Here is a 15,562-nt window from a genome sequence, read left to right as displayed (position 1 = left end):
ACTTGGGTGTGTGTATCGGTCAGGTTAGGCTAGGTTTCACTGCAGTAACAAATAATCCTCAAATCCCAGTGGCTTTTAGCAATGAAGCTGTATTTCTTGCTCAGACTACATGTCCATTGTGGGTAGGCAAGGGTACCCAGGCCGACAGAGCAGCAGCCATCTCCATTATGGTCAGTCACCTTCAATGATGCATGTCACTTTCACTCACAACTCATGGGCCAGAACTAGGTCCCACCCAACCAGAAGGAACCAGAAAATACAATCATACCCTGTGCTGGATGGGCGAACTGGAGATGTTTGGTGAGCAGCTCTCATGATGCCCCTGGAGGTGGGTTCCGGCCTTGTCTTTGATGGGGGGGAATAAAAAGGGTACCAGTCACTTGCAGGTGGGCGGACGGGGGGAGAGGGGCTGCTGGGGTGGAATAAACAGGCCTCAGGGCCCACGAGTGTGTGATCCAGTCGGTTGAACCTCGCGATACCATTTGTTGCTTAAAAATAGAGAAATTCAGACCTCCCCTCAGACTGGACTGAACTAGAATCTGCATTTTAGCAAGATCCCCAGACCATTTGTATGCACACTAAAGTTTGAAAAGTTCTGACGTGTACAACAAATGAAACTATTTCAGGGGGCTTATGGACGTCTTTTATCTTAATATTAAATACTTTTTTGTTTTAATAATATTTGATAGTTTGTTTTATTATATTCTGTTTTTCTCATTTATGGAAGTAATGTCAGCTAAACCAACTTATTTCACCAAAAGTTAGTCAATTTAAGGTCAGTGTTAAGTAAACAGTAGCACAGGTGAGACACCAGCACGAGACAGGGCGAAAGATGGTACCCAGATGCCTGAAGTCTGGGAGACCCTGTCCCACTGGAGACGTTCCTAGGCTCCCATTTCCTCACCCCTGCCGTCCCTCCTCCCGGATCCCTGGCCTCACCCAGCTCCCTGTCTGCTTGCAGAGTCACCTGTGACCACCCTCTTAGTAGTCACAGGTAGGAGGAGCCAGGACAAAGACACACCTGCAGTCTGCGCATGGAAAGGGAATTGGCCATTCAGTTCAAACTGTCTGGGTGGGAGGGGGATTTATCTGGAAACATCAGGCCTAATAAGTATTAAGACCCTGAATCTTCCAGCTGATTTGCTCATTTTCCCAGTCACTGTGTAGACACATGTATGTACAGCCTCAAAATTCTCTCTGTTAAAGGTTATCAAACTAGAATTGAAAATCCTGAATGAGAGCAACGATGGTCAGAATATTCCTTTGCTGGGTTCCATTTTAAGCTGACCCATTAGAGACGGTGTCTGAGTCCTCAGCCTTTATGATGGCTTCATAAAGTGGTGCCCTTTTTATTATCCCTGCTGTGGTAATGCCCCCCTAAGACGTCCGGGCCCTAATCTCCAAAACTTGGGAATGTCTTATTCACAAGGCAAAAAGGGACTTTGCAAGTGTGATTAAGGATCTTAAGGTCGGAGATTTTCCTGAATTATCCAGATGGGCCCAATATAAACACAAGAGTCCTTATAAGAAGGTCAAAGGCAGAGAGGAGATGTAACAATGGAAGCAGATGTTGCAGTAATACTCTTTGAAGTTAGAGGAAGGCTCCGCTAGCCAAGGAATGCAGGTGGCCTCTTGAAGCTGGGATAGACAAGGAAACAGATTTTCCCACAGGGCCTCCAGAAGGAGCACAGTCTGATGACACCTTGACTTTAGTCCTGCGAGGCTCATTTTGGACTTCCGACTTCCAAAACTGCTAGATGATAAATTTGCTTTTATTTGGTCTTAAGCCACTAAGTTCATGGTCCTTTGTTACGGCCTCAACCCCCACTGCAGGGGTGGGGCGTGGACGTGGACTCCAGCAGACAACAGGGATGACCACAGGGCCGCCTTCTCAATGAGGTGCCCCACATCTCTCCTTTCCCCACCCCCCACCCCCAAAATCACCTGTGCAGTCTAGAGCTCCTGGCTGGGGAAACTCGCTAGTATATACGTCCATTTTAATGCTGTTAATGCCCATCTGGATGACTGACGAGCTGGACCAAAAGACAGCTCCTTTCTAAAGACCTTGTTAGCATAAAGCAAGCTTTTAAGTCACTTCTACAGTGATGGCCAAAGGTAACAAGCTGGCCCTGGGCACGGGGCAGGTGATCCCACCTTCTGTCCCAAATCTACGTAGGATTCTGTGTGTTTTGGGGAGAAGAATGCATGGTAGCTTCCTACTAATTCCCTCAATTCTCCTGGTCCCATTTTGCACTTTATTTGTAACTTTTAACAATGTTTTTTGTGTTTTTTCCCATGGACTCAGAGGCTGAAGGTCATTTATTTCCTGCTTTCTGACAATGGTATTAGAAATTAACTACACCACATGAAATTAACTCACATCCTACTTTTGTTTCTTGGAATCTAACAAGCAAAGTGTGGTGCTGGGGCTTTTTCCACACAGAAATCCAAGTTTGTTTTTCCCCTCTGTCCGTCCCTCTCAGCTGTGTGCCTGGGAGTAACGCACAATACTGCCCGGAGCCTTGTTTCCTCGTCTATAAGATCAGAGCGATAATTCCAAATTCTAAGGGTCGTTGTGAGGATTCCGTTATTAGATGGCGTGATGTAGAGAGGGCACCTACATCCCTGTTCAGTTGATGCTGCTCGATGAATAGTAACTATGATGGCGCTTTTCTTCTGAATTAAATCTGGTGGCTTCATGTTAGAGTTTTGACTTAAAAGATATGACAGTTTATGAGACTTTTTCCCGGGGTTCCAGGTACAGCAATTTCTTACTATGCTGCTCCCTCCCCACTCCTTGTACCCCACAGTGGGCCTTGCTGGCTGAGTACTCAGCATCTACTCTTCCTTTCTCTAGCCCAACAGGACTGGGTTTTCTGGTTTCCCCTCCTCCCCTGAGGTCCTTGGGTCCCACAGAGTCTGAGTCAACTGCCACCCCAGGGCCTGATTGGCCTAAGGGCGATTCCCTATAATTGGCTCAGGAATTTGAATTGGAACCAATGATCACGTGGCATTCCCCCAGCAACAGTTATTGGGTCAGGGTGGGTGTGTGGTCTAAGCTGGAATGAGGTATAATGTCCTCTCTCTCTCCCTAGATATAACAAGTAGCAAGTCCATTTCTGCAGGCTGCCATATGCCACAATGAAGAAAGCCAGCTTGAAGTGCAGAGTCAATGTGGGGAGGAGGGCTGAGCCCAGAGAGCCACAGAGAAATTCAGATAGAGCCCTGGTCATACCATACCTGAAGCCCTCAACTTCTCTGTTACAAGGGATAGTGTGTCTTCTGATTGTTCAAATTGGTTTTGCATGAGGGTCAAGCTAGAGGATTCTCCATGGAAGAATTTTCTCCTCTGTGTAAGTGGGCATGTGCTGGACAAAAACACTATTCCTACATTGTTACCAAGCCTGCAGAGCTCCCTGTAAGAGGTTGGGGCAGGTCTGACGACTGCAAGGCTAGGTGAGTTTAAGGAAAAATTTACACCCAGGATCATGCTTTCTCCTCATGGAGGTAAGAAGTCCATTGAAGATGGGATGATGATGAACATGGGAGAGCTTCAATGGGCAGTGAAGTGAGATGCCGATTTACCCCTTTCTACCAGAAACCCCAGTCCCCCTGAGAGGCAGCATGGCATGGTGGGAAGAACCATTCAGAATCTGGACTCTGATCTGGGTCTGGATCCCGACTGGCTGTGTACCTTTGGACAAGTCACTCAGTCTTTCTGATTTACCATTTATTGAATGTCTCCAAGTGTCTCTTGTGTGCTGAGCCCTGTTCTTGGTGCTTCCTGCGGATTCTTTCACTGTGTCTTCATGCCCACAAAGTGGGTACATTTCACTAATGCCGAAAGGAGCTCAGAGAAATGAGTAACTCACCTAGAATCACAGAGCAGCGAGCTGCGATGCTGTGCTTTGAACCCACACAGTGGGCCACCAGAGACATCTGGTTAACCCCAGCCACCTCATCGTGCTGCCTCCACGCTTTGAAGAAGCAGCAGTGTTTATCACATCCAGGCCGGAAGCTGAGGGCGAGTGACAAGGAAGCTTCAATACCCAAAGCTCCTCCATTCTTTTCTTTTTTTGCCTGAGGAAGAGTGGCCCTGATCTAACATCTGTGCCCATCTTCTGCTATTTTGTATGTGGGACGCCACCACAGCATGGCTGATGAGCAGTGCAGGTCTGTGCCCAGGATCCAAACCTGCAAACCCAGGCCACAGAAATGGAGCACGCCAAACTTAACCACTATGCCACTGGGCCGGCCCCTCCATTCTTTTACTTTTAACTCACCCAAAGCTATGACTACTTGCTTTCTGCTTTCGGTTTACAGCACGGAATGTTTGCTGGAGACCACCTAGGTCAGGCATGGCCGGGACGCAGGGGCGGTTGGGAGCCCAGCTTCCCTGCAGTTACACGTCCCCAATTCCATTAAGAACGTTGGGTGACACCTACACACACTTAGCGTAGAGAGCTGCCCCTGAGAGCCCCCTGGGGAGGCTGAGAGACCAAGCTTGCTCTTTTTAGGCTCTGGGTTCATGTGCGTCTCATGTGCCCGGTCATTTCCAGCCACAGGCCTGCTCTCGGGCCCTGACTTGCCAGCCCCGCACTGCAGACCAGCAAACTGAGTCCCATGCCTGCCGAAGAAGCCCCAGCCAGGTCATCACCTCCAGCCCCCTGGGCCTACCCTGACCAGCTCCCACCAATCATGGGATCCAAGCCCTGTGTCTTCACCCAATAAATGGGATGAGTGATGGAGACCTGCCCGCCTCACGCTGTTTAAGGAAGCCCGAGGAGATGACGTAGGTGAAAACACTCTGTAGGCTATGGAGTACTCTGCAGGTGTGATGGTTGCATGATTAGTAGTAGGGTGGCCATTTCAAATTGCTTCTCCTCATTTTAATACCTCACGAAAAATGGCAATGAAAAGGCTGCCGGATCTGCGTGAGACAGTAGATAACAGAAGTAAAGGTGCAGTCTCTGGGGTCCCACAGTGTCAGGCCTCCGACCAGCTGTGTGATGTTGGGACATTCCTTAGCTCTAAGGCTCCGCTCCCTTGTGTGAAAATGGGGATGGTGACGCACGTCGTGGTTGTGAGAATCCATTTGGATTGAAAGTGCTGTTGTGAACATCTGTGTTGCCTGGGCTGTCATCAGTCACTCCTCCTTGTTCTGGAAGCAGCGCCTTGACTTCCCTCTGGGGGACGTCCCTACTGCGTGCACTCTTAGTGGGGTTGCTAGTCAAAGAGCCCTGGCCTCCTCTTGCTGACGATGTGCCAAAACCCTTTCCGGGCCACGGAGCTGTTGTGATTTCCACCGGGAGGCCTGGTCCATCTGCTTTCCCTCCAGTTCTGTGAGTTCCTCTGGAACCTTCTGCTAGCACCCATCTTTGCTTCTTGGCCAGAGTACATTTCTGTTGTAACCTCCTGAGCACCCTAACTGGTCCAGCAGCTTAGCACAAGAGCATCTCTGGTACGTACCGCACACGTAACGAGTGGTAGCTCTCTACTGGGCAGGCTGTGTCACACACTCCTGGGCCCCTGAGGTCCGATTGTTCCACCCCAGCATCCCCCTTCCCTCTTTATTTCCTCCTTCACATGATTGGTGTCGTTTTTATTCCCACTCCATCAAAGGCAAAACCCAAGGCCCAGAACCTCCCTCCCACGGGCATGATGGGTGCTGCTCACCAAATTGTTCCAGTTTCCCGCCTTCCAACATAGGGCTGATTGTATTTTCCGGTCCCCTTATGCTTGGGTGGGGCCTCGTTCTGGCCCATGAGTGTGAGTAGAAGTGGTGTGTGTCATTTAACTGCCAGTGCACAACCCCCCAGAGTTTGTATGCCCTCTGGGACGCTGACCGGCCATATTCGAGATGGTGGCTACTCTGTCGGCCTGGGTACCCTGGCCAGCTCACAGCGGACATGTAGTCTGAGCAAGAAATAAACCTTCATCCTTAAAAGCCTCTGGGGTTCAGGAATTGTTGCTGCAGCAGGCCCCAGCCTAACCTGACCGATATGTGCCCCCCTTTTCCTTTCAGCACTTGGCATGTTGGAAGCACTTGATAAGTGTTTGTCACATTGCTTATTTTCCTCCTCAAACCTAAAACCGGCATCTTGGCATTCTTATGCCATTTGGGGCAATGTTCGCTGGCGCAGAATTTGGTAAAACAGGAAGAAGACAGAGAAAGCCCAATCTTGGTTTTCTTGCTTCTTACTTTGCGTCATGAGCATGTACACCACACTTCGGGAACACTGCAGTGGGGTCACGAGGATGGTGGGGTTTGCGGGTGTAGATGTGCGTCCCATCATCCACGTGGGGAGTCATTCAGCCAACATAAGCCGAGCTGGGCCTCTGTCGTGGGAGCTGTGCTAGGTGCAGGCAGGTGGGGGAAGACGTAGCTGGGAAAGCGGGCAATCTCAGGTCACCACTGTCCCCGGCATGAGCCAGATGGCCCAGGAGTAGAAATGTAGGAATGACCAGCCCAGTTTTGGAGATTCAGGTGACATTTGAGTCAAGTCCTTAAAGAGAGCAGGACTTACCTAGGCCAAAAATAGCTTGGGAGCAAAGCCAAGGGCACCAAGCGTGTTGGTGGGGAGAATTCTTGGCTCCCAGCTCCCCAGGCACATTAGACAGCAAACCCCCTGGAACCGTGGTGTTCAGAGAATTTGTGCGCACTTGGCACGTCGACTCTTCCAACACTTTCGTGTTGAGGGATGGGGCTGTGGGCAGCTGGGGAAGCAAGTTTTCATCAAGTAATTAGAAAAGAGCTGGGACTTGATCTAACATGGTGCCAAAAGGAATGGGAACAACTTAAGGCAGGATTTCTCCGTGGGGTTTGGAGGAAATCCGCAGCCCCAGGAGCCAAGAGGGTGTCAGGCTGGGACTTAGGGACACGAAGCGGCTTGGGCATGGCCGCGGTTTCAGGTTCAGGTAGAGTGAGCGTGAGCACGGCCACATCGGAGTTACTGAGTTAACCTCAGCAGACTGACAGGTCACCGGAGCAAAGGGCTTGTGCTGAAAGGGGAGGCACCTCTAATCTCGGCAGATCTGGGAACACCTCCTACAGTCAACCAGTTTACTTGAAAGAGAATATACCCTCCTCTCATGTTGCGGACAATGAACGTGCAGTTGTTCAATAAAATAATGAAGTTAACACCCTTTAATGATATGAATACCAATAAACATATGAAAATATGCTCAACTTTGTCAGTAATCAGAGAAGTGAAGAGCAGTGATCCATGCTGGTGTGGTTAGGTTGAATTACTGAGTTTGTGCAGGATCTACGGAGATGTATACTGTGTTCCTTCCGGCTGGACTTGAGCCTGGGAGGATATAGGCTGATGTTGCAGCCACCTTGCCACCCTGAGGGGAGAGCTTGTCTGAGAAGGGAGCCATGCCAGAGGAAGGAGAGAGAAGAGATGGAGAGTCCAGGGCCCGACGGTGCTATTAGGGCTCCTGGATCAAGCTGTATCTGAGGCTGTTACTCCCCTGGACTTTTCAGTTATGTGAGCTGAGTTTGAGTCAGATTTTCTACCTCTGGCAGGAGTTCTAGCCAACACAAGCATGGTAAGGGGAGAGAAAAGGCTCATGATATCTGTCACTTATTGAGTGTTTTACTATACACTATTCTAAGCACTTTATGTGAATTACTTCATTTAATCCTTACAACAAGCCCATGAGGTAGGGAACTCTTATCCTCATTTTATAGACAGACAGTTAAAAGCATTGCCTAAGATCCCACAGCCAGCTTTGGAGCTCAGCAGTCTGGCTCCAGAGCCTGTATTCTTAATTGCTGCCTCCTCAGAAGCCAGGGATGCAGGACACGAAGTGTTGGTGCGTTCTCCACAGTGGAGCCAGTGGGCCCTGGACATTCAGTTCAGTCCGTGAGGAAAACCCACAAGATGTTTTCAAATTCATTGTCTTTGTACATCTGGCAGATGATGATGATTTTCCACCGTGCAGTACAATGATATGGATTCATCTGGTAATTAAATGTTTGTTGCCGGGAATGAATAAATCGTTCTCCATCTCTAGGAGATTCTGTCATGTCACTCTAAACTTGGAGAAGCGAGTTGCCTGCTTGCTCATTGCGGCATTCACTTGTACCATGTAACTTCATCTAATATATGCTGACGGTATTTCCCCACTTGTATTCTCTGGGAGGATGTTATTTACTGCCCTTGATGCTAGAGGAAAAAAATTAGGTCACTGCCTCACATCTTCCTTAAGCCGTGCAAACACGTGCTTCATTAGGCAAAGAGATGCATTTTCTGAAGAAGATAAAACCGATGCTGTCTTTTTTCTGTTCTAGTCCAACTTTCCTTCAAGACGGCTGTGTTCAGAAAGCTTTGCAGATAGCATTCTGGAATGGTGTCGGATATTTTATGAAGTGCTTCACCTGCAGCCTTCTTCCAGCTGTGACGTCCTAGCTTACGAAGTTGTGATGGCATTTAACCCCTGATGCGTTAACTCTCTGTAGCTCATCTCCCTCTTGCCTTTGGAAGACACCTCCTAGATGCCCAGGTGGCCTGTCCCCTCCCACTGGGGGACATCTCCCAGATGCCCAGGGCTCACACTGCACGCCACACACAGCGTGGGCAGACAGACTTGTGCGTCCGAACCCTTTGGAAAGCTGCCATCTCAAATACCGGCATTTGGTGGATGACACTTTATAAAAAGAGTCTCTGGTCCACCTTGTTTCTGCCAGATTATATCAATGTGGAATTAAACTCTTTCGTTTTTGTTTTTTGCTTGGGGAAAGTCATAATGCTTTGGAAATAATTTACTTTGTTCTTTTTGATACACAGAACACTGGAATGTGTTTTTTGATTCTCATTGTACCCTAAAATGGTATAGAACTTTCATCCCTTCTGAAATAAAAAAAATCACGTTACATGAAGATCAATCATTAAAGTCCTTTTGGAGTCACATGCAATATTTGCTCTCAAAATATTTGGCTCGGGGACACTGAGAGCGCATGTATATATAGCTTTTTGAGTCAGACAGATTGGGGTCAAATCCAAGGGCTTTACTTAGCTGCCGTGGGACTTTGGGCAAAATACTCCACATTTCTGGGCCTCGTTTTCCCTCCTCCATAAAACGAGGGAAATAATATCTCTGTGAAAGGGATAAAGAAGAATATAAGCCTCTGAGACGCAGGGGCTGCTCATCCAGAGGTAGCTGTTTTGGTTCTTGTCCTCCCTGTGGCCTTTCCCCAGTGCGATTCCCATGGGAGCTTAGGTGTCAGCTTCCAGTGTGAGGTGGGGGGCGGGGAGGTAATGTGACGCCCAGGTAGACTTTGTGTTAAACGAAACTTCCTGAAAATTAGGACTCGAAACCAAAACAAAGCAAAAGGATATTGGAGGGGCAAGCATTTGCTTTCAGAAGGATTCTTCTTTAGGCTGTCAACTTCCCCAATTCATTGAAAACATGACTGCCTGTTCATGCTACTTTTGGCAGAGTATTCCAGACACGCTATGGGATCTGCTCTCCAGGACGTTGCCCTGGACCCAGGAGAGACTGGCCTTCTCTTGAAAAGCAGATTGAGGGTGGCAGCCAGGGCGCCGCTCGCTCCTGAGAGTCTCGAGACGGAAGAGCAGAGAAGATCTGGAGGAAGAAGGGAAGAGGAGCCGGCCTGGAGGAGGGGCAGCCTCGGAAGCAGGGGGCAGCCCTGGAGGAAACCCCTTAGGAGGAAGGCACACATTGGGGTGGGAGGGGAGACGGACCCAGGCCAGGAGAGGGGGCCTTGTGGCTGGAGGAGAATGGCCACACACAAATGGTTAAAATATTGCTTGCTTCTATTATATCATGAAAAAATGGCAGTGACCAGAGCTGCCTGGATTAGGAAAAAAGGGTGTAATTCCATCTTGGGGCTTCTGGTGAATTGAGTTTGTGGCTCTGTGGTTTATGATGTCACCAGAACTCCTGGCTGGAATTACAGCCTTTTAATTTACTACTTGGCAAGTAGGGAGGCTGAGGGTCCATTGTGCCTGCTTGAAATGTGGTGAGGACGCCAGGGTCGAGGTTAGCCCGGGAGCTCAAGTTCTGGAGGCCGGCCTCGTCTACCCTTGGTGGGTAGATAGTCTTGCTTAAGCCACTTTTCCTGTTCACTCCTCTGTTTCTTCTCTCTCTGTCTCCCCATCCCTCCCTCCTTGTTTCCCCAAGTTGCACAGCTTGATTTTCCCATGATTTACATTATAAAAAACCCAAGAGTCCTCTGGCCTTCATGCTCACTAAGCTCTCTGATCAAACCTTGACATCTCAAAACCCACCCAAGAAGGGCTCAAATGTGGCATCTCTGACCTCTGAAGGAAGAAGTCTCCTGTGAAGTCCGTAGCTCACTTCTGTCTTTTGTTCTGCCCCCAGCCTCCCATGTCACCTTATGTGTCAAGGTCAGGAAGTGATCGAGCTCGCGGCTTAGCCTCAACAGAGTGACTGTCATGGCTTCTTCAGACGTGGTGGCAATGTTGCTACCCCGGTGCCTTTGGTTATCCTAGTTCCTCAGGCTCCATTTTTTCGTCAACCCTTAACAAATGTTTTCTTAGTATTTATTACGTGCCAGGAGATGCTAGGCTGAGATCTGGGGATATAATAGAAAGCAGGATAGATGTGATTGCTGTCCTTGTGAAGGCTCCACCTGCCTGCTTGGCATTGCTGTTTCAGGGCTGCAGAGGTCTCCAAGTGGCTGTCCCAGCCCCTGTCTCCAAATCTGCTCCTCCTCCAGTGTCCCCCTCAGTTCCTGCCACTGTCATTGTCTAGTTGCTCAAGCTGGAGCTCTAGGAGTGTCCTGCCTGATATCTCCTTTTCGCTCATTCCCAACATCCATCCTTCAGCTGCTCTTGTCCTTGGGACCCCCAAAATAGGACTGTTCTGCTCTGGACCCCTTTTCTCCATCTCACGAACATCCTGTTTCTCCACCAGCTCTTCACAATTGCAACAGCATCCCCATGGCACCTCCCACTTCTTTATTATTCTCTCTAATCCCAGAGTTCTCAAAGTGGTGTGCCTGGACCAGGAGCAGTATTATCGCCTGAGGGTTGCATACTCTTGGGCCTCCCCAGACCCGTCGATTCCCATCAGAATCTTGGGAGCAGGGGCGGCGGCCTTGATTTTAACAAGCACCTCAGGTGCTCTTGATGCAAGCCCACGTTTCAGAACATCTTCAATGCATTCTCCAACCGGGGAGGGTGCTCAGCACTTTTTGTGCAGTCTCTTCCCTCCTCCCGTTTTACAGATGAGGGAACTGAGGGCTGATCTTAGAAGCTAGATTAGATTGTATAACTCCCAAGCTGAGAACTCTTCAGGAGCTTCCCATGCACTTAGAATAGAACTCTTTTCCGCAGTCTGTGAGACCCTACCCAGCCTGGCTCTGGCCTCTCTCCCCAGCCTCCCCCTGAGCAGCACTTTTCCTGGGGCTCAGCTGCTTCCAGACATTCTCCTCTTTCATTCCATTAGCGCACAATTCCCTTTCCAGCCTCAGGGCCTTATGCACACACTGCTCCCTCTGCCTAGGACACTTCTCTCCCCTGACTTTGCGTGCGTAGCACCTTCACCTCATCTTTCAGGCTCGGCACAAATGTCACCTCCTCAGGAAGAACTCCCCTGACCGTCTTAAAATAGGTTTCCCTGGTATTCTCCATTTCAGTTCCTTACACGTCTCCTGACAGTACACACAATTAGGAATAACTTTACTCATTTGTTTTTTTTTTTTTTCTGTTTCCTCCACTAGGAAGTAAGCCCTTTGGGGATGGGAGCTGTGTCTGTTTACCACCATGTTCCTAGTACCTAGCTCAGTCCTGGAAATATAGCATGGAATGAATGAATGAATGAAACATAGTCTAGCTTATTTTGTTTTGCCATCAAAGTCGTTACTTATCTTTAAAGTCTCAGCTCAAATGTTACCTTCTCTGGGGAGCCTTCCCTCGTTTCCCTGAGCAGAGTTAAATGTGTCCTCCCAGCACGCTCTGGATGGCACCATCATGACACACACGTCCTTGCAAGGCGGTGGGGGCCTTGGGATGGCAAGAGTGGGCTTTAAGGCACAGGGACCTGGGTCCACAAAACAGCCCGTGTCACTTCCTGGCTGTGTGTCATTTTGCCTCTCTGAGTCCCTCGTGTGTAGGGTGGGGAGTTTCTCGTGAGTGTGGAGGTAACGTGCCCGGCTGGGAGCAGGCCCTTTCGAAGCGTAGCTCTTGTTTCAGAGCCGGCTGTTCACAGAAGGCTCGCTCAGGGGGCTGGGGGCTCGTGGAGCGCTGGCCTGTGTCCTGTCGCCCGTGCTGGCTGAGGGAGGAGGCATAGATGCCTCTGCACGCCCCTCCCCGTGCTCACCCAGGGCATGGCTGTGGTGGCCGGCCAGCCAGAGGACAGTGAGCGGGCTGTCTGTGCCTGTGGGCGAGCCCCGCCTGTGAGTCACAGGGAAAGGGAACACAGCTGCTTTGAAAAGCAAGCTCGAGCTATTTACCGATGCCCCCCGCCAACGAACTGCACAAATAGATGAGCCCCAAACGCAAAGAAAACCCCGGGATCACGGCTGGGTGGAGGATCCCATTTGCTGGAGACGCCCCTGGGTGTTCTGTGACACCGCTTTCAAGGCCTGGTGGGCTTCTTTCCCATCTGAGACCTCTTCTTCCAGCTCTTGCCCTCAGTTGCATGGGTGTCAGGGAATGCAGGAGACGCTGGATTCCTGGGCAGTGCATCCGGCTTTGCCGACCCTCAGGTGGTGATGCATGATGTCTTCTTTTGTCCCTCCGAGACTCCTGGCCTTGCAGTGGATGCTGATGGCGGCCAGTCCAGTCTCCCCTCCGCAGCTCCCTGCCCTCTTCCTTGGAGCTCCCTAAACTGCTCCGCCCCCTGCTGACCTCCACCCAGGGGCGGCAGGAGCCCCCTCCGAGTTCAGCAGCGCCTGCCCTCTTGTCACGTGTTCTGTTTCAGGGGACACTTTAAGGCTGTGGCTTCCTCTGGAGGGAGGACATTGCCATTGGTCATCTTCCCGAGCGCTCCCTGGGCACAGCACGCTTCTGCCTCAGGCCTCCCTTAGTGTATATGGGTATATTTAGTGTATATTTTCTACTTGAGGCATTTGGGTCTCATCTTCGTGAATTTTGCCATAGTACATTTGCAACTACTTCTATGATTGCATATTTTTCTTTGAACCTACTCGTTTTATGTCAATAGATTTATTCTCAAGGGAAGATTTATTTCACTATCATAAATAGAAAACCAGCATGAGTTGCCAGTAGTCAACAGCAATCATACAAGAAGGGCAAAGTGACTTTATGGATTTCAGCTGATCTTTTCACCCGCCAAAGACTGGAGCTCAGGCCTGCTTTCTCTTTGTTAAAAGGGAGAACAGCAGATTTTAGAGATGTGTTAATGTCATATTCGTGTTAAAGTCACATATTAAAGTCACTGTGACTTTTTCCTTGACATAATAAGAAAGTTTGAAAGAGAATTGAGGACAAAATAATTCCTTGATTTACTGTGATTAAATCAAGGCACCACCTACACTATTTTCGGTGTTAAGAGCCAATACTTACATAGTGAGGGCACCTAGCATTTTATGTAGATTAACTCACTTATTTTGACAACAACCCTGTGATGTTGTATTGTAATTATCTCCATTTCACAGATTAAGAAATTGAGGCATCAAGAGCTTGACCTGCCCACGTTCATACAGCTAGTGAGTGATGGAGGCGGAGTTAGGTCCCCGCTGTCTGGTTCTGGACGCCTTCATGTCAAACGTCACTGTCTCCAGCCTTCTGAAGGTACCACTCATCCCAACGCTTTGGGAATGTTGGCCGTGTGGAAGGTCGCAGACACTGAGGCCAGGACCGTGTCTTCCCTGGGCATGGTGGGACTGGCATGGGCAGAGCTGTGACCTGTCGACAGAGCTGCTCCCTCCCAGGGCCAGGAGCTGTGGCCATCATTGTGCCTCTGGTGCTTTGTTTCTACTCCGTTCTCTGCACTGAGTGCCTGCTGTGGGCTTGGAAGGGTGCTGGGCCCTGGAGCTGTGGAGACAAGCGCACCCCAGGCCTGTCCTCAAGGAGCTCACAGTTGTCCAGTTGGGGAGAGAGACATGTTAATGAGCACTGAAAGAGCCACAGGTTGGAGTTCCATTACAGAGGGGAGCCTGGTAGGGGGGTCGGGGTGGGGGTGGGGGCTGGGCTGTGGGCACCTTGCTCAGGTCAGGAGGTGGAGAATTGGTGGGGTTTGGAGAATGCTTCCTGAAATGAAGAAGGAAACAAAGGACTTCCAGAGCAGAGGGAAAGCGTGAGAAAAGGCCGGGGCTGACCAGCTGGGCATGGGCAGGGCCGCAGGCTTCTCGACCCCTTTGGAAAGTGTGGGCGAGTCTGGGTTCCTTTCCCAGTCGTGCTCTGAAAGCCTGGGCAGCGCTGCAGGGAACAACCTGAGCCAGCTCTCCTTTGTCATTGCTTTTTCAAAGGACGCGGATTTGGAATGCGTGCGCGGTGACCAGTGCAGACCTCCGCCTCGGCAGGGAGAAATGGAGGCTTCGGGCCCCCGCCGCTCCCCAAAGAACCGCAGATTGCTGTGGGCTGATTTTTACGGCCTCTGTTCCACCATTGCAGCCTGTGACTCCGAGGTGCAAACTCGGCCAGCCCAGAGAGGTAATTTTAGGGGTGAGTTTGTTTGTTTTAAACCCCCTACTGGCAGTTGGGTCAGATTTTTATGTGATGATTTTGTGTTCTGCATATAAGGAAGCACTGCTCGTTGGCTACTACAGATGTGCCCAAAACATCTCTCTCCAGAATAAACGTGCTCTGCCGATGAAATGGAACATACTGGGGCCACACTCAGAATAGAACGTCCTTGGCTTGGTGTGGGATCCCTGATGAGCCGCTGACAAGATCCCTAGTGTGGGAACTGCCACACTCCATGCTCGCGTCTCCTTCCCAAAGGCAGGAGGCTTCAGGACATGGAGCTGAAGGACTGTGATGAGTGGCAGGCTGTGACCATTTAGGGGGATGCAATGCTCCCTGGGCCATTTAAAGGATGATGTACTTTTGCACAGCATTTGATAAGTGGCGGTGGAGGGGCCACGTTTGGTGTGGGAGAGGAAGAAAAGTAGTCACACTTCAGATCTTCAGACCAGAGCGGTTTTGGTTGCATCTCCATGTGAAATGGAAGTTTGGAAATCTGGTCAGATTTCCAGGCGGGAAAGGAAGGTGGGTGGGAATCCTGAGCTCCACTAGTGAACAGAAGGACAGGGGCTGTGTTGCCTACCCTCTCAAGAGAGCAGGGACCTTTTTGTGCAAAGTGAGGAGGTTAGGCTGTTAGGGAAGCTTTCCGGTCACTTTCAGATCTTAAGTCAGTGATTCTCCTGGAAGGATGAGTAGGAATTTGCTCGATCATTTTGCTCAGCATACTGGGCAAGTTCCTTCAGCTGCAAGTTACAGAAACTCTCTGGGACTCTATCAGCAGGACATTGGGGGCACTCACAGGATCAAAGGAAAAGCCGAGTGCCCGAGTCACGCAAAGGAGGGGAACCAGGACAGCACATGGAGCTGGGGAGCAGAACTGAAGTGCTGTCTCCTGGGCTTTACTGATGAGCCCGTCA

The 15,562-nt window shown here is 50.0% G+C and overlaps 1 long non-coding RNA gene across 1 annotated transcript in view; it reads left to right on the top strand.

The window, feature by feature from the left end:
• The window catches only part of LOC111767939 (uncharacterized), a 214,831-nt gene that overhangs the window by 33,520 nt on the left and 165,749 nt on the right, over positions 1 to 15,562 (top strand). The window contains exons 2-3 of the long non-coding RNA XR_011424991.1: positions 13,616 to 13,751; positions 14,429 to 14,624. This is a non-coding gene — a long non-coding RNA (uncharacterized lncRNA). The remainder of the gene's footprint in view (positions 1 to 13,615; positions 13,752 to 14,428; positions 14,625 to 15,562) is intronic.

This window comes from Equus caballus, chromosome 14, assembly GCF_041296265.1.
Source record: "Equus caballus isolate H_3958 breed thoroughbred chromosome 14, TB-T2T, whole genome shotgun sequence".
Lineage (NCBI taxonomy): Eukaryota > Metazoa > Chordata > Mammalia > Perissodactyla > Equidae > Equus > Equus caballus.
The sequence above is the reverse complement of the archived record's forward strand: the minus strand, read 5'-3'. Positions and strand labels throughout refer to the sequence as shown.